The following is an 18989-nucleotide window of genomic DNA, read 5'->3' on the forward strand; positions in this document are numbered from 1 at the left end:
CGCGGCACTCTGTGCTACGCTGTGAGCTTGTAGATCTGCTATTTTTCAGACGTTAAAGCACAAAATAACGAAGTGAATCCTTGCACCCAGAGCCCAGCATTTGGTGTGACACTCCTGGCTGCAGCAATTGAGGTACAGTTTCAGAAGCCTGCGTGAGCCGTGGCAGCTGATCTCACGGATAGATATGAGTTACGCAGCTCGGCTGGGATTAAGCTCGGCTTAGGGCCAGACTGTATTCCTGTGCGACCGTAAGTCATATAGAGTTGTCTGTTCCCCGGACAAAAGTTGCGGTGACAAATAGCTCGGTAAAAATGCACATCATTGCCAAGCGGTTTCACGAAACGACTCTGTGGCTTTAAATTATTTAATCGTACAAACTAATTTGTCACTGTCCCCCATATCACCCCAGAGGGAACCGGGTGGAGTGGAAGTGTTGGATTTTTTTGTTTTTTTCAGAGCTATACAGGGAAACAGCCTTGTGTTCCGTGGTGGAAAAAGTACTCCGATTTAATTATTTTTACTTAAAGGAGTAGGTCACCCCCCAAATGACTTTTTTCCCATTGATTACTCATGCCGTGGAGACTTGAGTTCAATAATATCTTTTTTGTATATTTCGTATTCCTAAGACAAAAAAATCAGGAATCAATGGTAAATTTATTGTGATGACATTTTTTGTCTTAGGAATGTGACTAAAACAAAAACATATTATTGAACTCAAGTCTCCATGGCATGAGTAATCAATAGAAAAAAAAGTCATTTGGGGGGTGAACTACTCCTTTAAGTGAAAGTGGCTGCCGTACAAGAGGCCGAAGATGGATGGAAGTAGCAATACCGCAATCTAAAAATACTCTGTTACAAGTATAAGCCATGTATTCAACATTTTTCTGAGTAAAAGTGTGGTCTACTGAAGTAGTGGCATCAAAATACTTACAGCATCAAAGTGCTAAAACCTCGCAAAATCTGTCAGGCGTTTATTTCTTTCCGTTCGTTTTGCATTTTTTCATTTAAAAAAATATTTAAACTATAGTGAAAGGCGGTGTGTGCTTGCAGATCGGCTGTTTTCACTACTTTTGTGCGACGGTCTTGTATGATGAAGCAGGGCTTTGCTTTGCGAGATAATGTACAAATTTGAAACTTGGAGATACGAGGTTTCTGGCCAACAGTGACCATATCTTATGTGGTTAATGTGTATTTTGTGATAATCATCTAAATCTGCAAAGTCACTAGTAGCTAAAGATTTCTAATAACTGTAGTGGAGACAAAAGTATAATATTACCTCTGATATGTAGCGAAGTAGAAGTATAAACAATCAAATATGGGTGTAACAATACATTTTAAAGAGGTGGTGGTGCCATAGTTTTGTACTTTTTCAGTTTTTCATGTGTCTAGGAGGTTGACAGTACTTCATTAGACCCCCTGGTGTGGTTGTTATGAGCAATTATGTATTCCTTTTCTATTTGGGTTTTTCCCTGGAGGCTGACACCTTGTGGCTAACTTCAGCTGGGTCATCACCCACCATGACAACCAGGCATACTAATGAACTGGTGGGTGTGGCCACATAAAAACCTAATTTAACTCTTTCTGTACACTTTTTTTGGAAAAGAATCTTCCTCCTAGGATAATCATAATACCTGATAATCATGTTTTAGAGGGGGAAAAATCATGGCACTGCATCTTTAACAACAATACGATATGCATCACGATACATGGTTGACGATACGATACAAGGACGATATTGGTTAATTCATGGCAATGCGATACGATTCAATATAAAATCGATATAGTAACTATTTACTATTTAGCAAAATGAAAAAAATAAAAAATAAATAAACTGTGTGAAACGTGTAAATAGTGCATGTTTTAAAGGGAAGAATCTATCATTATGGATATAAATAAGTAAACACTGTGATTCTCTAGCAAATACATGGACATTATATTTCATCACATATGGACAAACCCGCACCTTGACGTGAACACTGAGATTACACACATTTATCGATAGACCAAGAGTAGCTATATGGAATAGAAAAGTTAATTTAAAAATGTCTTCTTAAATTTGCTAAATACCTTGCATAAATATTTATATGTGACCGAGGCTGGAGAAAAGGTCCTTATGTAGGCATTGGTATCTTTCAGCTTTTTTCAGATCATGAAAGTACAGAATATAAGCTTTCAAATGACGTGTCAATCATGGAAATCTTATTTGAATGTAGTTAAACCTCAAACCAAGAATCTGAGTAAAGGGCTCTCAAAGTTTGTCACGCTTCTGGCAATCAGGTAAGGGGTGTGAACAATGGATTGTTAACTCCACCCCTCACCCGCCCTAACCTATTGGTGGTGATCTGCAGCTGAAACCTGAGCACAACAACCACACATTAGCCAACAGAAACTGCAGATGTAAATGTTGGCTTTGACATGTTAATGTGTGTCTCCACCCCCCAGAAGGGTGTAAGGACCTTTATGGACCTTTTCTCCAGCCTCAGTCACATATTCCATACGATCAATTATTTGCACTGCAAAACCATTCGATACCGATATCCCCATTGTAAAACGATACCGAGACTAGGGATGGGTATCGTTCACCTTTGAATCGATACGATACCTTTTTCAATACCATTTTCGATTTTTATTTAAGTTTAACTGCTCTACCGCAAAGGTGATGATGATCACACAGTGTGGCGGAACGGAGAGTTTAGACGTTGGATAATCATCATAATAATAAACATTATAGGCTATTGTCGGCTATTTTCCACAGTAACGAGTGTAGCCTACTAAAGCAGTCATTAAACTCTCAGTAGCCCAACTGTTACAGATGCGACCGGCCAGGGGTGCGTTCCAGAGTATCGAAACGAGGTATCGTTCGTTTTTACGTGAACCGATACCCGATAGTATCGATGTCATGCAATCGATACCATTAAAAGTATCGCAGACGATACCCATCCCTAACCGATACCATACAAAGCCAAACCGGTATGATATATGCTTTTGCATATCGATATAGTAGATCATTGCAAATTAAAATCGATTTTTCGATTCAGTTACTATATTGTTACACTCCTACAAGTATCAAAACATGGAAATACTCAAGTAAAGTAAAATTACCTCCAAACTAAGTACAGCACTTGTACTTATTGACAATTTCTCGTCACCGCTCATGTTGGCGTGATGCGGTTTAGAGTCGAGGTATTCGATTACGTGGCGGGATCCACTTCTTTAGAATCTGAAAAAAAAAAAAACGTGAATGTTTTTAACTTGATATCCTTGTGTCACTTGATCAAACATTTCTGTTATGGTTTCCCGGCCTCGGCTACTACAGTAAACATCAACGTTTTAGATTGGATGTAGGGAGAGATGTCTCCGCGGGGGAATGAGAGACGGAGAGGTGAGCAAACGCTGACACCAAACCATTTGATCTATATTTGGATCTACGGTCGAGAGGTATTGCGCTGGATGCGTGTGTGTGTGTGCGTGTGTGTGTGTGTGTGTGTGTGTGTGTGTGTGTGTGTGTGTGTGTGTGTGTGTGTGTGTGTGTGTGTGTGTGTGTGTGTGTGTGTGTGTGTGTGTGTGCAAGGGTGTCACAAGGGGGTGGGGGGGGTGAGACTGAGTTGCTAGGGCCCAAGGTGGAGGGGCCTTAATTATTTTATACTTTAGCTATTAAAAAATAGCAGATCTACAAGCTTGTAGATCTGCTATTTTTGAAAAGTCGTGAAAATGTGTGCAAATCTTTGAATATAATTCTGTATTTTTTAAGCGGACATTTGTAACTCAACTTTTGCTTCTGGGGGTCCCTGGAACTAAATATTTTGAGATGGGGGTCCGTGGCCAAATACATATCATTTTGGGGGTCCTTCACTTGAAGAAGTCTGAGCACCACTGACATAGAAACATGCGTTAAAAAAAAAAAAAAAACGTATTCCTTATATAACCTATATTCAAAGACTTGCACAGTAAAAAAAAAAAAAAAAAAAAAAAAACGTATTCCTTATATAACCTATATTCAAAGACTTGCACAGCTGTTCACGTTCTTTCAAAAATAGCAGATCTACAAGCTTGTATATCTGCTATTTTTCAATAGTTAAAGCACAACAAAATGTGTAACTAGAAATACTGTTCCTTCGAAACAGTGTGGGCTCGATTCCAACCCAAAACAATAATAGTAAAAGTGTCAAGTTCCCAGGCAATGCTCTCTTTCATTTTACTGACGTAAAATGGTAATGCAAATACAATGTAGACAAGCAGTGTTATTACATGAACTTAAAGGACCAGGTCACCTTTGGGACAACCAGATCTTATTTTATTGTTGTGTGGGGACACGATCAACACAATGTTGAGTTATTTTTTGTGTTCAATCTGTGTTTTTAGATATTTTAGTATTTCAGTATGCTACAACTGGTCATATGATGCATTTTGCATCATATGATGCATGAGATGATGCAATATCATGCTACAAAGCATCATATGACCAGTTGTAGCATGCTGAAATAATAAAATATCTAAAAACACAGATTGAACACAAGAAATTACAGGATTGTGTTGATCGTGTCCCACACAACAATAAAATAAGATCTGGTTGTCCCAGAGGTGACCTGGTCCTTTAAAGGTATGGACAATTAAATCAAAATAAAATTAAAATATAATGTGGACGGGTAACCAACAACAAAAGTTCGAGACCAGTAGCATGTTGGGAACTGAAGTTATGGCTGTTTAAAGCCTGGGAAGAAAGATGGGGAACCTGTGTGTGTGTGTGTGTGTGTGTGTGTGTGTGTGTGTGTGTGTGTGTGTGTGTGTGTGTGTGTGTGTGTGTGTGTGTGTGTGTGTCTGTCCTAGGGGTCCCTGAACTACACTTTGCAAACCAGCAAACCACATCAAAGTAATAGTACGCAGATGGTCCTAATATTGACAAGCTTTTTAAAAACAGCAGATCTACAAGATCACAACATGTCGCAATGTCACATTGTAGATCAGCTTCTACGTGATTCATCTACCGTATGTTTTGTATTAATAATAAAATCTGCAAAGTAACAAGTAACTAAAGCTGCCAAATGCAATTGCAGTGGAGTATAAGTAACAAAAGTGTAAAGTAAAAGTTGGTATACAGTACGGGACATGCTGATCCAAATGCATATGGGATATACTAGGATTCAAATGCAGACAGGCTGAAATTCATGGCTTTTAAAGTGTTTGGGGTGTGGTTTTGCCAGGTGGGTCCACTTCGGTTGATCGTCTGATTTGGAAATGCATTGGTTGTGATATCTCCCTGACAACCAACAACAACCACACAGAGTGCCCCTGCGGGTTCTAGGATATATACTGTAAAGCCCATCGCCCGGGAACCTTATTCTTTTTAAGTTAAATTTCTAAAACACTACAAAACATGTGTCAAAGACAAATACAAGCAAACGTCTCCACAGTAACACAGTAACAGTTGTTTGTGTGTCAGTGTGTGTGTATGCGTGTGTGTGTGCGTGCGTGCGTGCGTGCGTGCGTGTTAATAATTGTGGGCTCGCCTATAAGGCGAGCACACTTTAGATATTGTCATTATTTATTGTGGGCTCGCCAGTACCTGGCGAGCACACTTTAGATATTGTCATTATTTATTTATTTATTTATCTAGTAAGTAGACGGGATTTTCGGTTCCTTTCTACTCCTACATACTTAGTGAGAAAATGAAAATAAAAACATCAATGTGTTCAGTTTACAGTGGCGAAGTGTGCTATTACTTTTTACAGCAATCGGCCAAATGGTGGCGCTGTAGGAAGCCTTCGAAAGTGCGAACTTTGAACAGGTATAGCTCATGCTGTGTTATACATACAGCCATGAAACCTGTATACACTTATGCGTCTCCTCATGCCGAACAACTTTTACCCTCTAACTTTTGACCTCTGACCTTTAGGTCTCCCACAATTCGGAATTATATGAAAAACAGTAAAAATCTATCTCCTCCTGGGTTTTTTTTTTTACGCGCACAAAACTTTTTTCACATGAACTTTGGACCAATACGGTCAGATTTATCTCGGTGGATTTCTTTTAAAGTGAAATATCATTTTTTAATAATTCAATCAATATTGCGGTTTTATGCAAATTATTCTTCGGCCTCTAAATCATACATGCAAAGTTACACGTTCATGGCATTTGGCAAAGATGTGGAGGGTTAGTCAAAGTATCACTGAAACCAATTTTATTCCAATCGGCCAAAGGGGGGCGCTATACGAAGCGTTTGAAAATTCAAACTTCAAACGGGCATAAGTCATGACTCGTTTCGTTTGAAGACATGCAACTTGTTACACGCGTGCTTTGACTCGAGCGGAAGACATCTGTGTCGTTGTTAAGTAAGCTCCGCCCTTCGATTTTCCGCCATTTTGAGCAGTTTGTAAAACACGTAAACCCGCTTTTATTCTGGAATTTTCGCTCCACGTGCACAAAACTTTTTTTACGTGAACTTTGGACCCATATCTAAAGATCTGTCAGATCGGATTTCTTTAAAATTGAAACATGCTTTTTTAAATAAATTCAATGAATATTGCAGTTTTATGCAAATTATTCTTCTGCCTCTAAATCATACATGCAAAGTAACATGTTCATGGCATTTGGCAAAGATGTAGAGTGTTAGTCCAAATATCACTAAAACCAATCTTACCCCAATTGGCCAAAGGGGGGCGCTATATCATTTTGAGCAGTTTGTGAAACGCTTAAACCTGTTAGGATTTTTTTTTTGCAATTTGCATGAAACATTCTACACACAATCTAAGGACCTTTATCTAATATGCCTATGAAGTGCACACACACAAAAAAATTATAATAATGAATATAGCTGCAAGCAGCGATAAAGTGTCCAAAGCCAAAAACACCTCAAATCATGAACACAGCCTGCAATGTGCGTGAAATCTTGCAAGCATATTCCCAATAGGTCAAGGAACAGATACCACCCTTCTCACATTGGCCTGTTATAGCGCCACCAGCGGGTCAACTTTTGCACAACACATTTTTGGAACAAAATGGACCAATCTTTGACGTCAGTAACGTCAAAGAGAGCACTGCCTGCGATCTTGACATTTTGTGCTTTTATAGCCATTGTTTTCTGGCTTGAAGCGAGCCCACAATTGTTTCGAAGGAACAATATTTTTCTAGTTGTGGGCTCGCCTATAAGGCGAGCACACTTTAGATATTGTCATTATTGTGGGCTCGCCTATAAGGCGAGCACACTTTAGATATTGTCATTATTGTGGGCTCGCCTATAAGGCGAGCACACTTTAGATATTGTCATTATTTACTAGGCAGGCAGTCAGTGCAAGTATCAAAAAACTTCGGTTCCTTTCTACTCCTACATACTTAGTGAGAAAATGAAAATAAAAACATCAATGTGTTCAGTTTACAGTGTTGAAGTGTGCTATTATTTTTTATAGCAATCGGCCAAATGGTGGCGCTGTAGGAAGCCTTCGAAAGTGCGAACTTTGAACAGGTATAGCTCATGCTGTGTTTTAGGTACAGCCATGAAACCTGTATACACGTATGCGTCTCCTCATGCCGAACAACTTTTACGCTCTGACTTTTGACCTCTGACCTTTAGATCCCCCAGAATTTTGAATTATATGAAAAACAGTAAAAATCTATCTCCTCCTGGGATTTTTGCATAACGCGCACAAAACTTTTTTCACATGAACTTTGGACCAATACGGTCAAACTAGTCTCGGCGGATTTCTTTTAAAGTGGAATATAATTTTTTTATAATTCAATCAATATTGCGGTTTTATGCAAATTATTCTTCGGCCTCTAAATCATACATGCAAAGTTACACGTTCATGTCATTTGGCAAAGATGTGGAGGGTTAGTCAAAGTATCACTGAAACCAATTTTATTCCAATCGGCCAAAGGGGGGCGCTATACGAAGCGTTTGAAAATTCAAACTTCAAACGGGCATAAGTCATGACTCGTTTCGTTTGAAGACATGCAACTTGTTACACGCGTGCTTTGACTCAAGCGGAAGACATCTGTGTCGTTGTTAAGTAAGCTCCGCCCTTCGATTTTCCGCCATTTTGAGCAGTTTGTAAAACGCGTAAACCCGCTTTTATTCTGGAATTTTTGCTCCACGTGCACAAAACTTTTTTTACGTGAACTTTGGACCGATATCTAAAGATCTGTCAGATCGGATTTCTTTAAAATTGAAACATGCTTTTTTAAATAAATTCAATGAATATTGCAGTTTTATGCAAATTATTCTTCTGCCTCTAAATCATACATGCAAAGTAACATGTTCATGGCATTTGGCAAAGATGTAGAGTGTTAGTCCAAATATCACTAAAACCAATCTTACCCCAATTGGCCAAAGGGGGGCGCTATATCATTTTGAGCAGTTTGTGAAACGCTTAAACCCGTTAGGATTTTTTTTTGCAATTTGCATGAAACATTCTACACACAATCTAAGGACCTTTATCTAATATGCCTATGAAGTGCACACACACACAAAAAAAAATAATAATAATGAATATAGCTGCAAGCAGCGATAAAGTGGCCAAAGCCAAAAACACCTCAAATCATGAACACAGCCTGCAATGTGCGTGAAATCTTGCAAGCACATTCCCAATAGGTCAAGGAACAGATACCACCCTTCTTACATTGGCCTGTTATAGCGCCACCAGCGGGTCAACTTTTGCACAACACATTTTTGGAACAAAATGGACCAATCTTTGACGTCAGTAACGTCAAAGAGAGCACTGCCTGCGATCATGACATTTTGTACTTTTATAGCCATTGTTTTCCGGCTTGAAGCGAGCCCACAATTGTTTCGAAGGAACAATATTTTTCTAGTTTATCTATCAGGCAGGCAGTCATATCAAGTTCTCCTCAAAACTTCGGTTCCTTTCTACTCCTACATACTTAGTGAGAAAATGAAAATAAAAACATCAATGTGTTCAGTTTACAGTGGCGAAGTGTGCTATTATTTTTTATAGCAATCGGCCAAATGGTGGCGCTGTAGGAAGCCTTCGAAAGTGCGATCTTTGAACAGGTATAGCTCATGCTGTGTTATACATACAGCCATGAAACCTGTATACACTTATGCGTCTCCTCATGCCGAACAACTTTTACCCTCTAACTTTTGACCTCTGACCTTTAGGTCTCCCACAATTCGGAATTATATGAAAAACAGTAAAAATCTATCTCCTCCTGGGATTTTCGCGATACGAGCATGAAACTTTTTTCACATGAACTTTGGACCAATACGGTCAAACTAATCTCGGCGGATTTCTTTTAAAGTGAAATATAATTTTTTAATAATTCAATCAATATTGCGGTTTCATGCAAATTATTCTTCGGCCTCTAAATCATACATGCAAAGTTACACGTTCATGGCATTTGGCAAAGATGTAGAGGGTTAGTCAAAGTATCACTGAAACCAATTTTATTCCAATCGGCCAAAGGGGGGCGCTATACGAAGCGTCTGAAAATTCAAACTTCAAACGGGCATAAGTCATGACTCGTTTTGTTTGAAGACATGCAACTTGTTACACGTGTGCTTTGACTCAAGCGGAAGACATCTGTGTCGTTGTTAAGTAAGCTCCGCCCTTCAATTTTCCGCCATTTTGAGCAGTTTGTAAAACGCGTAAACCCGCTTTTATTCTGGAATTTTCGCGTCACGTGCACAAAACTTTTTTTACGTGAACTTTGGACCGATATCTAAAGATCTGTCAGATCGGATTTCTTTAACATTGAAACATGCTTTTTTAAATAATTCAAACAATATTGCATTTTTATGCAAATTATTCTTCTGCCTCTAAAACATACATGCAAAGTCACATTTTCATGACAAAATAGTGCAGAGGGTTAGTTCAAATATCACTGAAACCAATCTTACCCCAAATGGCCAAAGGGGGGCGCTATATAATTTTGAGCAGTTTGTAAAACGCTTAAACCCGTTTTTATTCTAGGATTTTTTTTGCAATTTGCATGAAACATTCTACACGCAATCTAAGGACCTTTATCTAACATGCCTATGAAGTGCACACAAAAAAAATATAAAATAATAATAATAAATATAGCTGCAAGCAGCGATAAAGTGTCCAAAGCCAAAAACACCTCAAATCATGAACACAGCCTGGGATGTGCGTGAAATCTTGCAAGCACATTCCCAATAGGTCAAGGAACAGATACCAACCTTCTCACATTGGCCTGTTATAGCGCCACGAGCGGGTCAACTTTTGCACAACACATTTTTGGAACAAAATGGACCAATCTTTGACGTCAGTAACGTCAAAGAGAGCACTGCCTGCGATCTTGACATTTTGTGCTTTTATAGCCATTGTTTTCCGGCTTGAAGCGAGCCCACAATTGTTTCGAAGGAACAATATTTTTCTAGTTGTGGGCTCGCCAGTACCTGGCGAGCACACTTTAGATATTGTCATTATTGTGGGCTCGCCTATAAGGCGAGCACACTTTAGATATTGTCATTATTTCTATACTAGGCAGGCAGTCAGTGCAAGTATCAAAAAACTTCGGTTCCTTTCTACTCCTACATACTTAGTGAGAAAATGAAAATAAAAACATCAATGTGTTCAGCTTACTGTGGCGACGTGTGCTATTACTTTTTACAGCAATCGGCCAAATGGTGGCGCTGTAGGAAGCCTTCGAAAGTGCGAACTTTGAACAGGTATAGCTCATGCTGTGTTTGAGGTAAAGCCATGAAACCTGTATACACGTATGCGTCTCCTCATGCCGAACAAATTTTACGCTCTGACTTTTGACCTTTGACCTTTAGATCTCCCACAATTTGGAATTATATGAAAAACAGTAAAAATCTATCTTCTCCTGGGTTTTTTTCGTTACGCGCACGAAACTTTTTTCACATGAACTTTGGACCAATACGGTCAGATTGATCAACCAGATTTCTTTTAAAGTGAAATATAATTTTTTAATAATTCAATCAATATTGCGGTTTTATGCAAATTATTCTTCGGCCTCTAAATCATACATGCAAAGTTACACGTTCATGGCATTTGGCAAAGATGTAGAGGGTTAGTCAAAGTATTACTGAAACCAATTTTAGTCCAATCGGCCAAAGGGGGGCGCTATACGAAGCGTTTGAAAATTCAAACTTCAAACGGGCATAAGTCATGACTCGTTTCGTTTTAAGACATGCAACTTGCTTACACGCGTGCTTTGACTCGAGCGGAAGACATCTGTGTCTTTGTTAAGTAAGCTCCGCCCTTCGATTTTCCGCCATTTTGAGCAGTTTGTAAAACGCGTAAACCCGCTTTTATTCTGGAATTTTCGCTCCACGTGCACAAAACTTTTTTTACGTGAACTTTGGACCAATATCTAAAGATCTGTCAGATCGGATTTTTTTTTTAAATTGAAACATGCTTTTTTAATAATTCAATGAATATTGCAGTTTTATGCAAATTATTCTTCTGCCTCTAAATCATACATGCAAAGTAACATGTTCATGGCATTTGGCAAAGATGTAGAGTGTTAGTCCAAATATCACGAAATCCAATCTCACTCCAATTGGCCAAAGGGGGGCGCTATATCATTTTGAGCAGTTTGTGAAACGCTTAAACCTGTTAGGATTTTTTTAGCAATTTGCATGAAACATTCTACACACAATCTAAGGACCTTTATCTAATATGCCTATGAAGTGCACACACACACAAAAAGAAAAATAATAACAAATATAGCTGCAAGCAGCGATAAAGTGGCCAAAGCCAAAAACACCTCAAATCATGAACACAGCCTGCAATGTCCGTGAAATCTTGCAAGCACATTCCCAATAGGTCAAGGAACAGATACCACCCTTCTTACATTGGCCTGTTATAATAGCGCCACCAGCGGGTCAACTTTTGGCACAACACATTTTTGGAACAAAATGGACCAATCTTTGACGTCAGTAACGTCAAAGAGAGCACTGCCTGCGATCTTGACATTTTGTACTTTTATAGCCATTGTTTTCTGGCTTGAAGCGAGCCCACAATTGTTTCGAAGGAACAATATTTTTCTAGTGACAATATCTAACCGTCATATCAAGTTCTCCTCAAAACTTCGGTTCCTTTCTACTCCTACATACTTAGACAGAAAATGAAAATAAAAACATCAATGTGTTCAGCTTACAGTGGCGAAGTGTGCTATTATTTTTTACAGCAATCGGCCAAATGGTGGCGCTGTAGGAAGCCTTCGAAAGTGCGAACTTTGAACAGATAGAGCTCATGCTCTGTTATACGTACAGTAATGAAACCTGTATACACGTATGCGTCTCCTCATGCCGAACAACTTTTACGCTCTGACTTTTGACATCTGACCTTTAGATCCCCCAGAATTTTGAATTATATAAAAAACAGTAAAAATCTATCTCCTCCTGGGATTTTTGCGTTACGCGCACAAAACCTTTTTCACATGAACTCTGGACCAATACGGTCAAACTAGTCTGGTCGGATTTCTTTTAAAGTGAAATATATTTTTTTAATAATTCAATCAATATTGCGGTTTTATGCAAATTATTCTTCGGCCTCTAAATCATACATGCAAAGTTACACGTTCATGGCATTTGGCAAAGATGTAGAGGGTTAGTCAAAGTATCACTGAAACCAATTTTATTCCAATCGGCCAAAGGGGGGCGCTATACGAAGCGTTTGAAAATTCAAACATTAAACGGGCATAAGTCATGCCTCGTTTCGTTTGAAGACATGCAACTTGCCTACACGCGTGCTTTGACTCGAGCGGAAGACATCTGTGTCTTTGTTGAGTAAGCTCCGCCCTTAGATTTTCCGCCACTTTGAGCAGTTTGTAAAACGCTTAAACCCGCTTTTATTCTGGAATTTTCGCGTCACGTCCACAAAACCTTTTTTACATGAACTTTGGACCAATATCTAAAGATCTGTCAGATCGGATTTTTTTTTTTTAATTGAAACATGCTTTTTTAATAATTCAATGAATATTGCAGTTTTATGCAAATTATTCTTCTGCCTCTAAATCATACATGCAAAGTAACATGTTCATGGCATTTGGCAAAGATGTAGAGTGTTAGTCCAAATATCACTAAAACCAATCTTACCCCAATTGGCCAAAGGGGGGCGCTATATCATTTTGAGCAGTTTGTGAAACGCTTAAACCGTTAGGATTTTTTTAGCAATTTGCATGATACATTCTACACACAATCTAAGGACCTTTATCTAATATGCCTATGAAGTGCGCACACACAAAATAATAATAATAATAATAAATATAGCTGCAAGCAGCGATAAAGTGGCCAAAGCCAAAAACACCTCAAATCATGAACACAGCCTGCAATGTGCGTGAAATCTTGCAAGCACATTCCCAATAGGTCAAGGAACAAATACCACCCTTCTCACATTGGCCTGTTATAGCGCCACCAGCGGGTCAACTTTTGTACAACACATTTTTGGAACAATATGGACCGATCTTTGACGTCAGTAACGTCAAAGAGAGCACTGCCTGCGATCTTGACATTTTGTACTTTTATAGCCATTGTTTTCTGGCTTGAAGCGAGCCCACAATTGTTTCGAAGGAACAATATTTTTCTAGTTTATTTATTTATTTATCTAGTAAGTAGACGGGATCTTCGGTTCCTTTCTACTCCTACATACTTAGTGAGAAAATGAAAATAAAAACATCAATGTGTTCAGCTTACAGTGGCGACGTGTGCTATTACTTTATACAGCAATCGGCCAAATGGTGGCGCTGTAGGAAGCCTTCGAAAGTGCGATCTTTGAACAGGTATAGCTCATGCTGTGTTATACATACAGCCATGAAACCTGTATACACTTATGCGTCTCCTCATGCCGAACAACTTTTACCCTCTAACTTTTGACCTCTGACCTTTAGGTCTCCCACAATTCGGAATTATATGAAAAACAGTAAAAATCTATCTCCTCCTGGGATTTTCGCGTCAAGTGCACGAAACTTTTTTCACATGAACTTTGGACCAATACGGTCAGATTGATCAACCAGATTTTTTTTAAAGTGAAATATAATTTTTTAATAATTTAATCAATATTGCGGTTTTATGCAAATTATTCTTTGGCCTCTAAATCATACATGCAAAGTTACACGTTCATGGCATTTGGCAAAGATGTGGAGGGTTAGTCAAAGTATCACTGAAACCAATTTTATTCCAATCGGCCAAAGGGGGGCGCTATACGAAGCGTTTGAAAATTCAAACTTCAAACGGGCATAAGTCATGACTCGTTTCGTTTGAAGACATGCAACTTGTTCACACGCGTGCTTTGACTCGAGCGGAAGACATCTGTGTCGTTGTTAAGTAAGCTCCGCCCTTCGATTTTCCGCCATTTTGAGCAGTTTGTAAAACGCGTAAACCCGCTTTTATTCTGGAATTTTCGCTCCACGTGCACAAAACTTTTTTTACGTGAACTTTGGACCGATATCTAAAGATCTGTCAGATTGGATTTCTTTAAAATTGAAACATGCTTTTTTAAATAAATTCAATGAATATTGCAGTTTTATGCAAATTATTCTTCTGCCTCTAAAACATACATGCAAAGTCACATTTTCATGACAAAATAGTGTAGAGGGTTAGTTCAAATATCACTGAAACCAATCTTACCCCAAATGGCCAAAGGGGGGCGCTATATAATTTTGAGCAGTTTGTAAAACGCTTAAACCCGTTTTTATTCTAGGATTTTTTTTGGCAATTTGCATGAAACATTCTACACGCAATCTAAGGACCTTTATCTAACATGCCTATGAAGTGCACACAAAAAAATTATAAAATAATAATAATAAATATAGCTGCAAGCAGCGATAAAGTGTCCAAAGCCAAAAACACCTCAAATCATGAACACAGCCTGGGATGTGCGTGAAATCTTGCAAGCACATTCCCAATAGGTCAAGGAACAGATACCAACCTTCTCACATTGGCCTGTTATAGCGCCACCAGCGGGTCAACTTTTGCACAACACATTTTTGGAACAAAATGGACCAATCTTTGACGTCAGTAACGTCAAAGAGAGCACTGCCTGCGATCTTGACATTTTGTGCTTTTATAGCCATTGTTTTCCGGCTTGAAGCGAGCCCGCACACTTTAGATATTGTCATTGTGGGCTCGCCTATAAGGCGAGCACACTTTAGATATTGTCATTATTGTGGGCTCGCCAGTACCTGGCGAGCACACTTTAGATATTGTCATTATTTATTTATTTATTTATTTGTTTATCTAGTAAGTAGACGGGATCTTCGGTTCCTTTCTACTCCTACATACTTAGTGAGAAAATGAAAATAAAAACATCAATGTGTTCAGCTTACTGTGGCGAAGTGTGCTATTACTTTTTACAGCAATCGGCCAAATGGTGGCGCTGTAGGAAGCCTTCGAAAGTGCGAACTTTGAACAGGTATAGCTCATGCTGTGTTTGAGGTACAGGCATGAAACCTGTATACACGTATGCGTCTCCTCATGCCGAACAACTTTTAGCCTCTGACTTTTGACCTCTGACCTTTAGGTCTCCCACAATTCGGAATTATATGAAAAACAGTAAAAATCTATCTCCTCCTGGGTTTTTTTCGATACGCGCACAAAACTTTTTTCACATGAACTTTGGACCAATACGGTCAAACTAATCTCGGCGGATTTCTTTTAAAGTGAAATATAATTTTTTAATAATTCAATAAATATTGCAGTTTTATGCAAATTATTCTTCGGCCTCTAAATCATACATGCAAAGTTACACGTTCATGGCATTTGGCAAAGATGTAGAGGGTTAGTCAAGGTATCACTGAAACCAATTTTATTCCAATCGGCCAAAGGGGGGCGCTATACGAAGCGTCTGAAAATTCAAACTTCAAACGGGCATAAGTCATGACTCGTTTCGTTTGAAGACATGCAACTTGTTACACGCGTGCTTTGACTCAAGCGGAAGACATCTGTGTCGTTGTTAAGTAAGCTCCGCCCTTCGATTTTCCGCCACTTTGAGCAGTTTGTAAAACGCGTAAACCCGCTTTTATTCTGGAATTTTCGCGTCACGTGCACAAAACTTTTTTTACGTGAACTTTGGACCGATATCTAAAGATCTGTCAGATCGGATTTCTTTAACATTGAAACATGCTTTTTTAAATAATTCAAACAATATTGCATTTTTATGCAAATTATTCTTCTGCCTCTAAAACATACAAGCAAAGTCACATTTTCATGACAAAATAGTGTAGAGGGTTAGTTCAAATATCACTGAAACCAATCTTACCCCAAATGGCCAAAGGGGGGCGCTATATAATTTTGAGCAGTTTGTAAAACGCTTAAACCCGTTTTTATTCTAGGATTTTTTTTGCAATTTGCATGAAACATTCTACACGCAATCTAAGGACCTTTATCTAACATGCCTATGAAGTGCACACAAAAAATTATAAAATAATAATAATAAATATAGCTGCAAGCAGCGATAAAGTGTCCAAAGCCAAAAACACCTCAAATCATGAACACAGCCTGGGATGTGCGTGAAATCTTGCAAGCACATTCCCAATAGGTCAAGGAACAGATACCAACCTTCTCACATTGGCCTGTTATAGCGCCACCAGCGGGTCAACTTTTGCACAACACATTTTTGGAACAAAATGGACCAATCTTTGACGTCAGTAACGTCAAAGAGAGCACTGCCTGCGATCTTGACATTTTGTACTTTTATAGCCATTGTTTTCCGGCTTGAAGCGAGCCCACAATTGTTTCGAAGGAACAATATTTTTCTAGTTATTTCTATACTAGGCATACTAGGCAGTCAGTGCAAGTATCAAAAAACTTCGGTTCCTTTCTACTCCTACATACTTAGTGAGAAAATGAAAATAAAAACATCAATGTGTTCAGCTTACTGTGGCGAAGTGTGCTATTACTTTTTACAGCAATCGGCCAAATGGTGGCGCTGTAGGAAGCCTTCGAAAGTGCGAACTTTGAACAGGTATAGCTCATGCTGTGTTTTAGGTACAGCCATGAAACCTGTATACACGTATGCGTCTCCTCATGCCGAACAACTTTTACCCTCTAACTTTTGACCTCTGACCTTTAGGTCTCCCACAATTTGGAATAATATGAAAAACAGTAAAAATCTATCTCCTCCTGGGTTTTTTTCGTTACGCGCACGAAACCTTTTTCACATGAACTTTGGACCAATACGGTCAGATTTATCTCGGCGGATTTCTTTTAAAGTGAAATATCATTTTTTAATAATTCAATAGATATTGCGGTTTTATGCAAATTATTCTTCTGCCTCTAAATCATACATGCAAAGTTACACGTTCATGGCATTTGGCAAAGATGTGGAGGGTTAGTCAAAGTATCACTGAAACCAATTTTATTCCAATCGGCCAAAGGGGGGTGCTATACGAAGCGTTTGAAAATTCAAACTTCAAACGGGCATAAGTCATGACTCGTTTCGTTTGAAGACATGCAACTTGTTACACGTGTGCTTTGACTCGAGCGGAAGACATCTGTGTCGTTGTTAAGTAAGCTCCGGCCTTCGGTTTTCCGTCATTTTGAGCAGTTTGTAAAACGCGTAAACCCGCTTTTATTCTGGAATTTTCGCTCCACGTGCACAAAACTTTTTTTACGTGAACTTTGGACCGATATCTAAAGATCTGTCAGATCGGATTTCTTTAAAATTGAAACATGCCTTTTTAAATATATTCAATGAATGTTGCAGTTTTATGCAAATTATTCTTCTGCCTCTAAATCATACATGCAAAGTAACATGTTCATGGCATTTGGCAAAGATGTAGAGTGTTAGTCCAAATATCACTGAAACCAATCTTACCCCAATTGGCCAAAGGGGGGCGCTATATCATTTTGAGCAGTTTGTGAAACGCTCAAAATAGGATTTTTTCTTTTTTTGCAATTTGCATGAAACATTCTACACACAATCTAAGGACCTTTATCTAATATGCCTATGAAGTGCACACACACAAAAAAATAAAAATAAATAATGAATATAGCTGCAAGCAGCGATAAAGTGGCCAAAGCCAAAAACACCTCAAATCATGAACACAGCCTGCAATGTGCGTGAAATCTTGCAAGCACATTCCCAATAGGTCAAGGAACAGATACCACCCTTCTCACATTGGCCTGTTATAGCGCCACCAGCGGGTCAACTTTTGCACAACACATTTTTGGTCCAAAATGGACCGATCTTTGACGTCAGTAACGTCAAAGAGAGCACTGCCTGCGATCTTGACATTTTGTACATTTATAGCCATTGTTTTCCGGCTTGAAGCGAGCCCACAATTGTTTCGAAGGAACAATATTTTCTAGTGACAATATCTAACCGTCATATCAAGTTCTCCTCAAAACTTCGGTTCCTTTCTACTCCTACATACTTAGTGAGAAAATGAAAATAAAAACATCAATGTGTTCAGCTTACTGTGGCGACGTGTGCTATTACTTTTTACAGCAATCGGCCAAATGGTGGCGCTGTAGGAAGCCTTCGAAAGTGCGAACTTTGAACAGGTATAGCTCATGCTCTGTTATACGTACAGCCATGAAACCTGTATACACGTATGCGTCTCCTCATGCCGAACAATTTTTACGCTCTGACTTTTGACCTCTGATCTTTAGATCCCTCAGAATTTGGAATTATATGAAAAACAGTAAAAATCTATCTCCTCCTGGGATCTTTGCGATACGCGCATGAAACTTTTTTCACATGAACTTTGGACCAATACGGTCAAACTAGTCTCGGCGGATTTCTTTTAAAGTGAAATATATTTTATTAATAATTCAATCAATGTTGCGGTTTTATGCAAATTATTCTTCGGCCTCTAAATCATACATGCAAAGTTACACGTTCATGGCATTTGGCAAAGATGTGGAGGGTTAGTCAAAGTATCACTGAAACCAATTTTATTCCAATCGGCCAAAGGGGGGCGCTATACGAAGCGTTTGAAAATTCAAACTTCAAACGGGCATAAGTCATGACTCGTTTCGTTTGAAGACATGCAACTTGTTACACGCGTGCTTTGACTCGAGCGGAAGACATCTGTGTTGTTGTTAA

The 18989-nt window shown here is 38.8% G+C and overlaps 1 protein-coding gene across 1 annotated transcript in view; it reads left to right on the forward strand.

The window, feature by feature from the left end:
• fibcd1b (fibrinogen C domain containing 1b) overlaps nucleotides 1-18989 on the forward strand; it is a gene marked incomplete at both ends in the record, with an annotated part of 511759 nt that overhangs the window by 213113 nt on the left and 279657 nt on the right. The window lies entirely within an intron of this gene.

Source organism: Nannobrachium achirus (genome assembly GCF_963921795.1).
Source record: "Nannobrachium achirus genome assembly, chromosome: 15".
Classification (NCBI taxonomy): domain Eukaryota; kingdom Metazoa; phylum Chordata; class Actinopteri; order Myctophiformes; family Myctophidae; genus Nannobrachium; species Nannobrachium achirus.